The 16470-nt window shown below is 52.1% G+C and overlaps 1 long non-coding RNA gene across 2 annotated transcripts; it reads right to left on the reverse strand.

Annotated features, from left to right (window-relative positions):
* Positions 1-13386: 13386 nt before the first annotated feature.
* Positions 13387-15921, reverse strand: LOC113996641. 2 transcript variants are annotated; one of them, XR_005565795.1, is made up of 3 exons: positions 15548-15921; positions 14505-14636; positions 13387-13955 (listed from the first exon to the last, which is right to left on the reverse strand). It is a non-coding gene; the product is annotated as an uncharacterized LOC113996641 (long non-coding RNA). The 2 variants fall into 2 exon arrangements; XR_003543835.2 differs by lacking the exon at positions 15548-15921 and adding an exon at positions 14883-14939.
* Positions 15922-16470: the final 549 nt, after the last annotated feature.

Here is a 16470-nt window from a genome sequence, read left to right on the forward strand (position 1 = left end):
GCACTTCCTTCCTACCTGGAACAGTTCATTAGGATACATGCCAACAAGAAAGACAAGTGCCACAAGCATTCAAACACACAAAATATCTTTATTGCAGTGAGAATAATAATAATAATAATAATAAACTTGGCAAAGAGAATCAAAAGTTAAAAAGGATACAAATGAACTACCTTATCGTGTGGCATTACAACAAATACTAAGAACAGCATTCAATACAGTATAATATTAACTAGTGAAAAGGGAGTTAAAGGGATACCAAAAAGGATCTTAACACAATATTAGGGATAACTGTTAACACGATATTTGGTTAGTAAAAGGGGAAATTAAAGGGAAAATATTATGAATACTAAATCAAGGGTATTAAAGGAACACTAAAGGATATTAAAGATTTTCTTTCTCTGTTGCCTCCCATCACTACACTGTGCCCACCCCCCCAGCCAGGCAGGGCTGTCAGGATCTGCAGCAGCTGGTCGGTGCCCATCCCTTAGCGGGCGTCCCCGCGGAGCAACACAGGCTCGGTGGCAGGATGAGGATCGCTCAGCTCAGCAGTCCTGACAGCCCATTTTATCAGCTCCACATTACACCACGTAGGGCCAGGACGCAGTGTAAGGGGAGGCCTGAATGGCAGCCAAACACCGCCCGATCATGCCCTGATGGCAACAGTCTGGGCCTGCCCTACTTGTAGGGCAAGGGGCCAGCCACCCCTGCCCACATCATCTTCCTCTCACCAGCATCCTTCTCACCCCTAGGTATGACCTCTCCCATGGTGTTTCAAGGGCAGATGTACCTACCTTGCAAGATGTAGCAGAACCAAGGAAGAACTCAGCTCTGATCACAGGGGATGTCAGGCTGACTTGCTGAAAAGCACAACGGACCTTACAATTAGCTTGTGCCATCAAGTTACAAGAACAACAACCCAGGAGATGAGAGACTCCAGTCCATCTCTTCCTAGCACAGGTTTGGGGGAGTTTGGCAAATAGGGAAACTGAGCAATTACCCAATGTTTTCCCAGTTTAACCCCTGTCACACCAATCACCTGAACACTGCCAGTCCTTAATTCTCCCTCTATTGGGTTAAGGACTGAGGAAGTTGGACCTGTGTCTGAGCAGGACAGGTGTAAACCAAATGCTGGGGACTGGAACACACACCTGGCACTCCTGCAGCTCTTACCATTACATTCCAGAGCAAACAGCCAATTGGACCATCACTGCTCGTTTCTTAATCCCAATCCCACACTTCTTTGGCACTTGGAGCACCACTTTTAGAACCCAATTACAGCCCATTAGAGAGCTCCATGTCTAGCAGGGACAGGGACCCCTGGGATACTCTCAGCAATGCCTGAATCCATTGCAGGGACCTTGCTTTGAGCTCCCCAGGGCCGGGCACCCCGAGGATCTCCCCGAATAATCCTTTCGGTGCGCGCTGGAGTCCTCGGGGTGCCCCAACCCCGGGGGCACCAACAGCACTGTCCCTCCAGGGGGCCAATTTGGTCTCAAGCTTGCCATGGACAGCCCAAAAGGCATTTCAAGAGGCCTTCTCTTTGGAACCCACCAATAGGTACGGGTAGGAAGCCACAAGAAGGCCTCATTTCTAAAGGCAGGGGGATCTTGCCTGTGTCCCAGACTGGTCCGGGGATCTGAGGCCCTTCCCGAGAAAATCTCGGTGCCGGCGTGAAGGGCCAGAGATCCCTTGGAGCCACGGGAGAGCAGGCACAGAGTCCCTCCTGGGGGGCCAATTCTGCTGCCTCAACTCAGCTCTTCGAAGAAGCCTCTAAAACTCAGCTGGTGAGTTTTAGAAGCCAGGCATTCCTTGCTTACAACACCCTGACATGATCCCAGCCCGACGGGTGTCCTGGCAATCAGCCCCCAAAGGGCACACACAGGTATCTCCACTGCAGCTGATGGGAGGGGTCAGCATTACAGGAGGGTTCGTTTTCCTTCCCTGCATTCCTATTTCATATTCAGGACATTCTCCAACACTTATCACCATACACACCTACCCTTAGAAGGTTTCCAAGGGGCTTCACCGAGGGCCTTCCCAGCTCTGCTCTGTCTGGAGCCCTCAAAGTCCTCAGGGCCTGCCTGAGGAACCTCAACACAACTCACCTGCTTACACAGCAACTCGGTGCTGCTTGGCTGCTGCCTCACTTCCCTTCTTCCTTCTTTCTTCACCTCCCTTGCTTGGTCCCTTTCAATCCCTTGGCTCAGCTCTGTGCACTTTCCAGGCTACATCCCACTGCAAAAAGGATCAGCTCTTGTTACATCTCAACACTCAGACACCATTCCCACTTTTTTCCTGACACTTGGCCATCAGGCCAGTGTCTCATTGTTTAAAGCAGAGTTTGACTCCTCAGTGACAACAACAGCTACAGCCCTGAATCCTAACACAGGCTGAGACACAAACACGGATGGGAACTCTGAAGGATCCACTTCGTTCTGCTCACCAACCAAAAGGAGCTTTTTTCACTAGAGAAGAAGAGATGTCATGTCCTTTTTCTGCAACTTCACCTGCTATAGATGTGACCCACAAGACCTGCAAAGGCCCTTCCCACTTCACCTGCAGGGCTGGCAGTGCCACCACTGGACACGGACCCAGTGGCTGGGCAGGAACGGAGGGGCTGGGGCGTCCAATCCATCGGCCCAGGCGGCACCAGGAGTTCCTGCAGTTCCTGAGGGGAGAGCCTCAAGCCAACAAAGGATTAGGAAAAGGATCATTTTAAACTTTAATATGCACATCTCCTGCAATATGGGGAGTTGGACAAGGCCTACTGGTGCAACAAGGACACACTCAAGGCTATCTATTCAAAGGATCTACCAGCACTCAAAAGCTGTCACTGTCCTTCTTGCAGGGGGAACGCAGGAAACTCTCTTTGCCAAGAGCCTCCTGGAGGATTTCCAGCTTTTGGGGCTCCCTTTTAACTATTTTTCCCATCACTGTAGCTGGGACTATCACCTGCCCTGCAGGGGGAACAGCCCACAAAGTTCACTTGCAGGGATGCCATTAACTCAAAGTCCCTTGTTGGGGGGTCACTGCACACCTTGGCCTTTGTTTGCCCTCCCCAGCAAAGATGCTTCCAACAGTTCTGACACATCTGGCAGACCCAGAGCTCTCCTCAGGGAATGCTTTAGCTGCTTAAAGGCTGCCCTTACACCATATAGACAAGGCAGGAAATTCTTACAGGCTGTTCTTACAAGCTGGTATAACAGTCTTACCACACATCCAGAGGGAGCAATCCAGAGTCCAGCCCGTCCTACCATTCCCAGGAAGGCAGTTCATGGGCTCTCTGGGGCTCAGGGAGGAGTCAGGGGGCTTCTTTTCTTCCTTCCCGCTTTCCAGATTTTCTCCTTCCAAAGCAAAGGTTTCTTGACTTTCCTTGGTCAAGGAGATGCAGCAAAGGCCATCTTTTCAATCCAATACTGGAAACTGCTCGAGGTTGTCATTCAAGGTGCTTCTCTCAGGTCCTGCACTCATCAATCATCTTGGCCATTGGTTTTCTTGGCAGGTTCTTGCATTCACGTCCTACAAGCAAACCAGGAGGAGCAAATTCAGCTGTTACTGCAACCAATCCAAGCTGGCATTCTGATTTTAAAGGATACTGGGTTTGCCTTACCCATATAGATCCCACATTAGGGGTAATACCTACAGGTTCTGCCCTCTTCCACTCTCCTGGAACTCCACTGGCCCACACCACAGGAACAACTGCAGCTGCCACTTCAGTCGGGACCTTGCTGCTGACAGGAGTTATTCCCTGCACAACAAGAGCTGCTGCTTGGACACATTTAGTTCCATCAATTACAGTTTCAACATCCCCAGTTTTTCATTTCATTTCTGCCTCAACTTTTCCACTCAATCTCTTCCTAGCACAGGTTTGGGTGAGTTTGGCAAAGAGACAAACTGAGGAATTCCCCAATGTTTTCCCAGTTTAACCCCTGTCACACCAGTCACCTTAACACTGCCAGCCCTTAATTCTCCTTCTCTTGTGTCTGACCAGGACATGTGCAAACCAAATGCTGGGGACTGGAACACACACCTTGCACTCCTGCAGCTCTTACCATTACATTCAAGAGAAAACAGCCAATTATACCATCACTGCTCATTTCTTCATCCCAATCCCACACTTCCTTTGCACTTGGAGCAGCACTTTTAGAACCCAATTACAGTCCAGTAGAGAGCTCCATGTCTAGCATGGACAGCTACACCTGGGATACTCTCAACAATGCCTGAATCCAGTGCAGGGACCTTGCTTTGAACTCCCCAGGGCCGGGCACCCCGAGGATCTCCCCGAATAATCCTTTCGGTGCGCGCTGGAGTCCTCGGGGTGCCCCAACCCGGGGGGCACCCACAGCACTGTCCCTACAGGGGGCCCAATTTGGTCTCAGGGGTTCAATGGACAGCCCAAAAGGTATTTCAAGAGCCCTTCTCTTTGGAACCCAGCAACGGGTACAGGGAGGAAGCCACAAGAAGGCCTCGTTTCTAAAGGCAGGGGGATCTTGCCTGTGTCCCAGACTGGTCCGGGGATCTGAGGCCCTTCCCGAGAAAATCTCGGTGCCGGCGTGAAGGGCCAGAGATCCCTTGGAGCCACGGGAGAGCAGGCACAGAGTCCCTCCTGGGGGGCCAATTTTGCTGCCTGAACTCAGCTCTTCAAAGAAGCCTTTAAGACTCAGTTGGAGAGGTTTAGAAGCCAGGCAACCTTTTATTCCTATGCTCTTGAATCATTGCAGCCCACCAGGTGCCCTGGCAATCAGCTCCCAAAGGGCACACACAGGTATCTCCACTGCAGCTGATATGGCAGCATTACAGAAGGATTCATTTTTGTTCTCTACATTCCTGTTCCACATTCAGGGCATTTTCCAACACTTATCACCATACACACCTACCCTTAGAAGGTTTCCAAGGGGCTTCACCGAGGGCCTTCCCAGCTCTGCTCTGTCTGGAGCCCTCAAAGTCCTCAGGGCCTGCCTGAGGAACCTCAACACAACTCACCTGCTTACACAGCAACTTGGTGCTGCTTGCCTGCTGCCTCACTTCCCTTCTTCCTTCTTTCTTCACCTCCCTTGCTTGGTCCCTTTCAATCCCTTGGCTCAGCTCTGTGCACTTTCCAGGCTCCATCCCACTGCAAAAAGGATTAGCTCTTGTTACATCTCAACACTCAGATATCATTCCCACTTTTTTCCTGACACTTGTCCATTAGGCCAGTGTCTCATTATTTAAAGCAGAGTTTGACTCCTGCCAACTACCATCAGACCTTCGTGATGCAGTCATCATCACTTTGTACAAGAAGAAAGGTATTAAATCAGATTGCTCAAACTACCGTGGTATTACTCTGCTCTCCATTGCTGGCAAAATCCTGGCAAGAATACTCTTGAACAGACTAATACCTACTATACAGAAGGAATCATACCTGAACGTCAGTGCGGTTTCAGAGCCAACAGGAGCACCACAGACATGGTATTTGTTCTCAGACAACTGCAAGAGAAGTGCAGGGATTAGAACAAAGGTCTTTATGTAACCTTTGTTGACCTCACCAAGGCTTTTGATACTGTGAGCAGAAAAGGTCTGTGGCAGATTTTGGAACGTTTAGGATGTCCCCCCAAGTTCCTTAAAATGATCATCTCACTTCACGAGGATCAGCATGGCCAAGTCAGATATGGCAACACACTTTCTGAGCCCTTCTTAATTAAGAATGGTGTGAAACAAGGCTGCGTTCTCGCTCCTACCCTATTCACCGTCTTCTTTAGCAGGATGCTCCAAAGGGCCACAGCAGACCTCGATGATCAGGACGGGATCTACATCCGATACCGTACTGATGGAAGCCTATTCAATCTAAGGCATCTGAAGGCCCACACCAAGACCTTAAACCATCTTGTCCGGGAGCTGCTTTATGCTGATGACGCCGCCCTTGTTGCCCACACAGAAGCAGCTCTGCAGCGTTTAACATCCTGCTTTGCAGACGCTGCTGAGCTCTTTGGGCTGGAAGTCAGCTTAAAGAAGACAGAAGTTCTCTATCAACCAGCACCTCAGGAAGTCCCCCATCATCCCCATATCACCATTGGCCAATCAGAGCTCAAATCAGTCCAGCAGTTTAATTACCTAGGTAGCCTCATCTCCTCGGATGGCAAGACTGACGGAGAGATAGACAACAGGTTAGCAAAGGCATATAGTGCTTTTGGAAAACTCCACAAAAGAGTATGGCGTAATAAACACTTGAAGAAAAGCACCAAGATCAGTGTTTACAGAGCCATAGTGCTGTCTACTCTCTTGTATGGTTCCGAATCATGGGTCATCTACCGCCACCACCTGCGACTCCTAGAACACTTCCATCAACGCTGCCTCTGCACAATCCTAAACATCCCCTGGTCAGATTTTGTGACCAATACATCTGTTCTAGAACAAGCAGCAGTCACAAGTATTGAGGCCATGTCGCTGAGAACACAGCTGTGCTGGGCAGGGCACGTCTCCAGGATGAAGGACCAACCACCCCCTCCCTAAGATCCTGCTCTATGGTGAACTTGCCACTGGATGCCACATGAGAGGAGCCCCCAAGAAAAGATACAAGGACTCCCTGAAACAACATCTCAGCCTTGGCCATATTGATCACCATAACTGGTCTAGTCTGGCCTCCAACCAGGAGGCCTGGAGACACACCATCTCTAACGCAGCTGTCTCCTTTGAGAACACACGCAGGATCACCCTGGAGGAGAAAAGGCAAGGCAGAAAGAATCGTGTCTTGCAGATTACACCATCTAAGGAGTCTTTCTGCTGTGCCTTTTGCAATCGGATATGTCTGTCACGTATTGGCCTCATAAGCCACCAGCGTGCCTGCAACAAATGTGGATAGAGCCTTCCCAGATCTTCGTTCACGAAGCCTGGCCATGACATCATTTAAAGCAGAGTTTGACTCCTCAGTGACAACAACAGCTACAGCCCTGAATCCTAACACAGGCTGAGACACAAACACGGATGGGAACTCTGAAGGATCCACTTTGTTCTGCTCACCAACCAAAAGGAGCTTTTTTCACTAGAGAAGAAGAGATGTCATGTCCTTTTTCTGCAACTTCAGCTGCTATAAATGTGACCCACAAGACCTGGAAAGGCCCTTCCCACTTCACCTGCTGGGCTGGCAGTGCCACCACTGGACACGGACCCAGGGGCTGGGCAGGAACGGAGGGGCTGGGGCGTCCAATCCATCGGCCCAGGCGGCACCAGGAGTTCCTGCAGTTCCTGAGGGGAGAGCCTCAAGACAACAAAGGATTAGGAAAAGGATCATTTTAAACTTTAATATGTATATCTCCTGCAATATGGGGAGTTGGACAAGGCCTACTGGTGCAACAAGGACACACTCAAGGCTATCTATTCAAAGGATCTACCAGCACTCAAAAGCTGTCACTGTCCTTCTTTCAGGGGCAACTCAGGAAACTCTCTTTGCCAAGAGCCTCCAGGAGGATTTCCAGCTTTTGGGGCTCCCTTTTAACTCTTTTTCCCATCACTGTAGCTGGGACTATCACCTGCCCTACAGGGGGAACAGCCCACAAAGTTCACTTGCAGGGATGCCATTAACTCAAAGTCCCTTGTTGGGGGGTCACTGCACACCTTGTCCTTTGTTTGCCCTCCCCACCAAAGATGATTCCAACACTTCTGACACATCTGGCAGACCCAGAGCTCTCCTCAGGGAATGCTTCAGCTGCTTAAAGGCTGCCCTTGCACCATCTAGACAAGGCAGAAAATGCTTACAGGCTGTTCTTACAAGCTGGTATAACAGTCTTACCACACATCCAGAGGGAGCAATCCAGAGTCCAACCCGTCCTACCATTCCCAGCAAGGCAGTTCATGGGCTGTCTGGGGCTCAGGGAGGAGTCAGGGGGCTTCTCTTCTTCCTTCCTGCTTTCCAGATTTTCTCCTTCCAAAGCAACAGCCATCTTTTAAACCTAAGGTTGTCATTCAAGGTGCTTCTCTCAGGTCCTGCACTCATCAATCATCTTGGCCATTGGTTCCTTGGCAGGTTCTTGCATTCATGTCCTACAAGCAAACCAGGATGAGCAAATTCAGCTGTTACTGCAACCAGTCCAAGCTGGCATTCTGATTTTAAAGGATACTGGTTTTGCCTTACCCATATAGATCCCACAGGAGGGGTAATACCTACAGGTTCTGCCCTCTTCCACTCTCCTGGAAGTCCACTGGCCCACACCACAGGAACAATTGCAGCTGCCACTTCAGTCAGGACCTTGCTGCTGACAGGAGTTATTCCCTGCACAACAAGAGCTGCTGCTTGGACACATTTAGTTTCAGCAATTACAGTTTCAATATCCCCAGTTTTCAATTTCATTTCTGCCTCAACTTTTCCACACAATCTCTTCCTAGCACAGGTTTGGGTGAGTTTGGCAAAGAGACAAACTGAGGAATTACCCAATGTTTTCCCAGTTTAACCCCTGTCACACCAATCACCTGAACACTGCCAGTCCTTCATTCTCCCTCTGTTGGGTTAAGGACTGAGGAAGTTGGACCTGTGTCTGACCAGGACAGGTGCAAACCAAATGCTGGGGACTGGAACACACACCTGGCACTCCTGCAGCTCTTACCCTTATATTCAAGAGAAAATAGCCAATTGTACCATCACTGCTCATTTCTTCTGTGCCACAACAACATCATTCCAGGCCTCTCACTGCCAACCCTCCGCTTCTCCCAGCAGCTCCAGGGGCACCAAAACTTGTCCTGAAGGCACAAAGGCTCCTTTTGGGAGCACCACGACCCACCCAGACTGTAGCACTGGAATTCCATCTCCTGGACAAACTGGGAGAAGTAGGGAAGAAAACCAGGACCTTACAGGTCAATTGGGGGCACCTCTTCATCCAACAGCAGCTCCAAGAAAGGTACTGAGTCAACACCTCACCAAAGACACAGGAAAACAACTGCCAACACCTCAACAATCACTCCAGTTTTCAATTGATAAAGCAACACTAAAGAAAAGCTTTTCAGACACTTGGGAAGAGTCCATCCCCCTTTAACCAGTTTGTGGGACTCGTTCCCAGCCTCCTGAGCTTCATTTCCCATCTCACTGGGGCTGCAGCAGACCAGGTTCTACACACACACACAGGGAGCTGCTGCTCCTCGATTCCAGTCTCCTGGTTCCCCTTGCAACTCCTCCAGCTGTTTGCCCAGCTCTCCAGTGCCCATTCCTTTGCCCACTGCACTTGTTCACAGCCCCAGGGCTCCCAGGGCCACCCTGGGCTCTCCCCTGCCCTGACACTCAGGGCCCTTTCCCAGCCCCGACTCCATCCAGCACTGACACAGCTGCTGCACCTGCAAGTCTCCTGCTCCTGCCCTCCCTCTGCCTGCAAAACACCCCTGCCAGCTCCTGCACCCCCACCTCTTACCTCCCAGCAAAACAGAGCTGCATCCTCCTGGATCCTCCAGCTGGATGCTGCTGGCTCTGGGCAGCTCCCACCCTTCAGCAGGGGATGCCAAAGGCAGCTCTGGGGACTGTCCCCAGGGCAGGGACACCCACTGTGGCTCACACCAACACTCAGCCATCTCAGGCCTGGGCTCTTCTGCCTGCAGGGCAACAAACAGCCAAGCAGGGACACTGGGACACTCCAAGGAAACAGGGACAACACGCTCAGCAGCCTGGCACACCACAGCCCCCAAACCTGCCCAGGCTCCAGCTGCTGCACAGACCTGTGGCCACACAGGACCCAAACCCACCCCCAGCACAGACAACCCTGGGCAGGTCAAGCTGCTCATTCCCAACCACAACCAAACATCCAGTGCCACTGTCTGCCAGCCCCTGCTCCCAGCAATCAATCATCTTTCCCATTTCCTTTCTTTACAGCTCCTTGCATTCACATTCTACTATCAAACCATCAGCAGCAAATTTAGCTCTTACTAGAACCAATCCAGCTTGGCTTCCTAATTTTAAAGGATACTGGGTTTGCCTTACCAGGAGAGACTCTGGCTTAGGGGTAATTCTTACAGCTTCTGTCCTTGTCCATTTGCTTGGAATTCCACTGGCCCACACACAGGAACAACTGCAGCTGCCACTTCAGTCGGGACCTTGCTGCTGACAGGAGTTATTATCCCTCTGTAAACACCAAACTGCTTCAATACAAACAATCCAGTGGACACTACAACTCCTTGGCACTTTCAGTGGAACCAGTGCAAGTCAGTTCCTAAGTTACACAAGGTTTTCTTCTAAAGTTGTAATTAATTAAGATATCAAAAAAACAAACAACTGTGACATAAGAGATCCCCCCATGGTTCTACTTCTACGGAAAAATACTCCAAACCCCCCTCCCCAGGGCTGCAATAGCTCAGGCTCCCAAAAAGGCCCAGGGGCTGGGCTGGGGCTTTTGGCTGCCCTGGAGCACAGGCAGGAACACGATGTCACCACCCCACGGGCACAGCTGAGAACCCAAAGAGCAGCCACACCAGCAGCTCCTGCCAGCCCTGCTGGGCTGGGCCTTGGGGAGGAAGGGCACTGGCCTTTCTTCCTGCCTAGGAGCAAAGAGCCTCCTTGCTGAGCACTTCTCCTGCCAAGGCCATCAGCTCAGATGGGAAGTTCATCAAGGGCAACTTCCTGGAATGAGAAACATTCCTGTTCCCTGGACAATCTCTTTCTAATTCAACTCAAGAGCACACACTAGAAGTTCAGGTGTTACCCAAAATTTCTTACAAGAACCTCTGAGACTAACTGGTGAGTTTTAGAAGCCAGGCAATCTTTTATTCCTATGCTCTTGAATCATTCCAGCCCACCAGGTGCCCTGGCAATCAGATCCCAAAGGGCACAAACAGCTATCTCCACTGCAGCTGATATGGCAGCATTACAGGAGGAATTGTTTTCCTTCCCTGCATTCCTGTTCCATATTCAGGGCATTTTCCAACACTTATCACCATACACACCTACCCTTAGAAGGTTTCCAAGGGGCTTCACCGAGGGCCTTCCCAGCTCTGCTCTGTCTGGAGCCCTCAAAGTCCTCAGGGCCTGCCTGAGGAACCTCAACACAACTCACCTGCTTACACAGCAACTCGGTGCTGCTTGGCTGCTGCCTCACTTCCCTTCTTCCTTCTTTCTTCACCTCCCTTGCTTGGTCCCTTTCAATCCCTTGGCTCAGCTCTGTGCACTTTCCAGGCTACATCCCACTGCAAAAAGGATCAGCTCTTGTTACATCTCAACACTCAGGTATCATTCCCACTTTATACCTGACCCTGAAGGATCCACTTTGTTCTGCTCACCAACCAAAAGGAGCTTTCTTCACTCAAGAAGAACAGACCCCAGGTCCTTTTTCTGCAACTTCAGCTGCTATAGATGTGACCCACAAGACCTGCAAAGGCCCTTCCCACTTCACCTGCAGGGCTGGCACTGCCACCACTGGACACGGCCCCAGGGGCTGGGCAGGAACGGAGGGGCTGGGGCGTCCAATCCATCGGCCCAGGCGGCACCAGGAGTTCCTGCAGTTCCTGAGGGGAGAGCCTCAAGACAACAAAGGATTAGGAAGATCATTTTAAACTTTAATAGGCATATCTCCTGGAATATGGGGACTTGGACAAGGCCTACAGGTGCAACAAGGACACACTCAAGGCTATCTATTCAAAGGATCTACCAGCACTCAGAAGCTATCACTATCCTTCTTGCAGGGGGAACTCAGGAAACTCTCTTTGCCAAGAGCCTCCTGGAGGATTTCCAGCTTTTGGGGCTCCCTTTTAACTGTTTTTCCCCATCCCTGTAGCTGGGACTATCACCTGCCCTACAGGGGGAACAGCCCACAAAGTTCACTTGCAGGGATGCCATTAACTCAAAGTCCCTTGTTGGGGGGTCACTGCACACCTTGTTCTTTGTTCGCCCTCCCCACCAAAGATGCTTCCAACAGTTCTGTGACACCTGGTAGACCCAGAGCTCTCCTCAGGGAATGCTTTAGCTGCTTAAAGGCTGCCCTTGCACCATCTAGACAAGGCAGAAAATGCTTACAGGCTGTTGGAAAAGTTGGCAGAACAGTCTTACTGCACATCCAGAGGGAGCAATCCAGAGTCCAGCCCGTCCTACCATTCCCAGCAAGGCAGTTCATGGGCTGTCTGGGGCTCAGGGAGGAGTCAGGGGGCTTCTTAGCTTCCTTCCTGCTTTCCAGATTTTCTCCTTCCAAAGCAAAGGTTTCTTGGCTTTCCTTGCTCAAGGAGATGCAGCAAAGGCCATCTTTGCAATCCAATACTGGAAACTCCTCGAGGTTGTCATTCAAGGTGCTTCTCTCAGGTCCTGCACTCATCAATCATCTTGGCCACTGGTTCCTTGGCAGGTTCTTGCATTCAGGACCTACAAGCAAACCAGGAGGAGCAAATTTAGCTGTTACTGCAACCAATCCAAGCTGGAATTCTGATTTTAAAGGATACTGGCTTGGCCTTAGCAGGAGAGATCCCACATCAGGGGTAATACCTACAGGTTCTGCCCTCTTCCACTCTCCTGGAACACTCCACTGGCCCACACCACAGGAACAACTGCAGCTGCCACTTCAGTCAGGGCCTTGCTGCTGACAGGAGTTATTCCCTGCACAACAAGAGCTGCTGCTTGGACACATTGAGTTCCAGCAATTACAGTTTCAATATCCCCAGTTTTCAATTGCGTTTCTGCCTCAACTTTTCTACTCAATCTCTTCTTAGCAGAGGTTTGGGTGAGTTTGGCGAATAGGGAAACTGAGCAATTCCCCAATGTTTTCCCAGTTTAACCCCTGTCACACCAATCACCTGAACACTGCCAGTCCTTCATTCTCCCTCTATTGGGTTAAGGACTGAGGAAGTTGGACCTGTGTCTGAGCAGGACAGGTGCAAACCAAATGCTGGGGACTGGAACACACACCTGGCACTCCTGCAGCTCTTAAAGTTATATTCAAGAGAAAACAGCCAATTGGACCATCACTGCTCATTTCTTCATCCCAATCCCACACTTCCTTTGCACTTGGAGCACCACTTTTAGAACCCAATTCCAGCCCATTAGAGAGCTCCATGTCTAGCAGGGACAGGGACCCCTGGGATACTCTCAGCAATGCCTGAATCCATGGCAGGGACCTTGCTTTGAGCTCCCCAGGGCCGGGCACCCCGAGGATCTCCCCGAATAATCCTTTCGGTGCGCGCTGGAGTCCTCGGGGTGCCCCAACCCGGGGGGCACCAACAGCACTGTCCCTCCAGGGGGGCCAATTTGGTCTCAAGCTTGCCATGGACAGCCCTAAAGGCATTTCAAGAGTCCTTCTTTAGAACCCACCAACGGGTACGGGGAGGAAGCCACAAGAAGGCCTCATTTCTAAAGGCAGGGGGATCTTGCCTGTGTCCCAGACTGGTCCGGGGATCTGAGGCCCTTCCCGAGAAAATCTCGGTGCCGGCGTGAAGGGCCAGAGATCCCTTGGAGCCACGGGAGAGCAGGCACAGAGTCCCTCCTGGGGGGGCAATTTTGCTGCCTGAACTCAGCTCTTCAAAGAAGCCTCTAAGACTCAGCTGGTGAGTTTTACAAGCCAGGCATTCCTACAGACTAAGATATATAAGGAGCTTATTGACTGAAAAAGCATAAAGCTTTTATCAGGGACACCTGACCTCCCACAGACAGCTCTTTTCCCCTTTCAGTACCAAATTATTTTCAGGGAATCATTTAACATGAAGTGACCAGGAACCCCAGACTCTGCTTTCCAGAACAGAAAATAAACAGAGGGAAGGAGCTTTGCACGAGTGTAACATACTCCAGAACACACCTGACTTTAGTTTTACTCTTTGTGTTCAAATACAGCAGAAGACAAACAGTCCAGCAGGAGAGCTGGCACATTACCCAGGGTACCCTCAAAGTCCCTCTCACGAGGGCTGGAGGAAAATCGCAGTTGTACGAGTCCTTTGTGCCTGCAGATGCCTGGGGATCCTCTCCATCCACCTTGTGCTCTCCCAGCAGCAGAAAGGGTGACCTCGGGGACATGGTGGCACTCCACATCCTGCTGAGAGAGCAAGGAAACCTTTAGCATAAAGGGGAGTTGGAATCTAAAACTTCTTTTCCTGGGGAGCTTTGTCAAGTCTGCAACCAAGAGGGGGAAAATTTGCATCTCCTTTGGTGCAGGTGTCAACAGAGATCAACAGAGCTTGCACCTTGTTCAGACAACTGTGCCCCTTTTGGCTCCCTGGCAGCTCCAATGGCACCAGAACCCCCTTCCTGCACACCCACGGCTGTCACACACAGGCACCCACACACCTTTGCTCCAGCCCACACGGGGCCAACATTTCCTCACCCTGCACATCCCAAGGGCAGTAGTTTTGCTAGAGAGCACAGCAACCCCCCTGTCCTCACAAACTGCCTCCCTGCAAAAAGGGAATCATTTCTCCTGGACACTTCTCCCACAGTCAAGGGCTTTTCAAACTGCTGTCGTGCCACCAAACCTGCTCAGGGTCCCTCCCAGCTTCTGCCTGTCCTTGCATTTAAAGGCACGGGCATATTCTATCTGCCAAGAGCAAACCCAGCTCCTCACTGGCAGTATAAGCCCTGCTCTTACCTGGACAGACTCCCGGGCTCGGCACAGCTGTGGCTCATGGAGCAGCTTCCCAAGGCCCTTCTCTCTCCCAGCAGGAAGCACAACTCGCCTCCACTCCCCAGCACCAGGGGAAACCACGAGCCAGGCTGCAAACTGACACAGAACGAGCAAAAAGCATTAATGCAGCACCAAGAAACAAGAAAGCAGTCTTGGCCTCGTAACCCTGCACAGGGAAAGGCTTTGGGATTCCGAGGCAACTCCTGAGACACCCAGAGAGCACCAGCCCCGCAGCCCTGCCACGGCTCCCCCAGGGTCACCCGGCAGGGAAGGGGTTTACCCGGCCCCCGTTGCCCAGCACAACGGGCCCCTAAACGCCCCCCGGCTCCCCCGGTCCATAACCCAGCGGCCAAGGCGCTCTCCCCTCCGCAGCCCGGGCAGCAGCGGGGCCGCACCCTCAGCCCTCACACACACAACCGGCCCCACCGCCCCCCCGCCGGCCCTTTATACCGCGGGCCGGCAGCGCTGCCCAATCAGCGCTCGAGCGCCTCCGCCCAATCCCAGCCCGCCGGTCCCCGCGGCCCCGCCCCGCCCGCTCAGCCCGGCCCCGCCGTCGCTCGAAAAAAAGAGCCGCGGGCGCGTACTGCGCATGCCCAGGGCGGAGCTGCAGCCACCGGTAAGTTCTGCGGCGCTGGGGCGGCAGCGCCCCCTGGTGGGCTCCGAGCGGTGCCGCCTGGCGAGTTCCAACCGATACTGCGGGCGGGGGGCGTCCCGAAGGCGCTCCCTGTGGAATTCCACCCGATCCTGTGCCTGCTGAGCACAGCCCATCCGTCCCCGACCCCGGCCCAGCGCTGCCCGCGTGCCGCCTGCAGGAGCATAGCAGCAGAACCTGATGCGCCAGGGAAAGGCCAGGCGCTCCCTCCCGCCCGGGGAAGCTCTCGCTGCATGTGCTGCAAGGGACACTCCTCTTGTTTCTCCTCTTTGCTGAGGGGCCCTGAGCCAGAGTGTGGACTTGGTCCTGACTATGGAAACAACCACCCACCCTGTATCCCAAACGGACCCCTCACCTCCCTCACGTGCACTCCAGGCAGAGCACTCCATGCTGGCAGGTCACAGTGGCCAAGAGGTGACACGAGAGCTCCAAGTTTGTGTCCTTGGTCTGTCAAGACAAATGTGGTGACTACACTTTGCCAAGAGCAGCACTTGTGTAGCTACTCTTTGGGACTTGCTGGCCGTGAGGGCTGCAGGGCACCCCCTGGTCCTTGGTGCTCCGCTATCCAATAAATCACTTTTCCGTGCTGTATTTCTCCACATGAAATGCACCACAAAGGTGTTTGTGAAACCACAGGACTCTCTAACCGGGCCTGAGCATGGGCACTGCCAAGGGAACAGGCAAGGCCTCAGCAGTACAGAGCAGGTTGCTGCTTTGTCACATCCCTCAGCTGCTCTGGCATTTCCTCACATTTTACTGCCACTACAGGCCTAAACATAAACTCCGCTGCTGATAAAAGGTGCTCCTGAAGAACTTTAAAGATGCAAGACTTTGTGGCACAACTAAAACCAGGCCCTGGCTGACCCTGTTTGGTTTCGGATCCCATGATGTCCTGCCCTCCCCCTCAGCCCCAGAGAACACAAGTCTGCACCCGTTTACCTCACAAGCCAAGGCCCCGAGGCCTGAACGCTGCAGGCCCCCAGCAGTGGCACAGGGGATTGTGCTCCTCCAGGCATCTTTGGTGCCAGCAGATCTTGTACCTGTCGAGGCTGCTCCTCTGAGGACTTTTTGGTGACTCCAGATCTGGGGCTTCTATAGGATCCCGGTTTTTCATTCCAGTGTTTCAACTCACACAACTGCACCACTTTTCAGACACTTCCCAACTGCCATTTATCAGGAAATACTACTGCCAAGACATGCCCTCGGCAGGACACAGCAGACAGCAGCTATCAGGAATTTCACCCAGAGCAGAAGAGCTCCAGATTCCATGACTCAGCC

The sequence above is a fragment of the Pipra filicauda genome, unplaced genomic scaffold (genome assembly GCF_003945595.2).
Source record: "Pipra filicauda isolate LSUMZ 115617 unplaced genomic scaffold, ASM394559v2 scaffold541_size332799_pilon, whole genome shotgun sequence".
NCBI classification, from domain to species: domain Eukaryota; kingdom Metazoa; phylum Chordata; class Aves; order Passeriformes; family Pipridae; genus Pipra; species Pipra filicauda.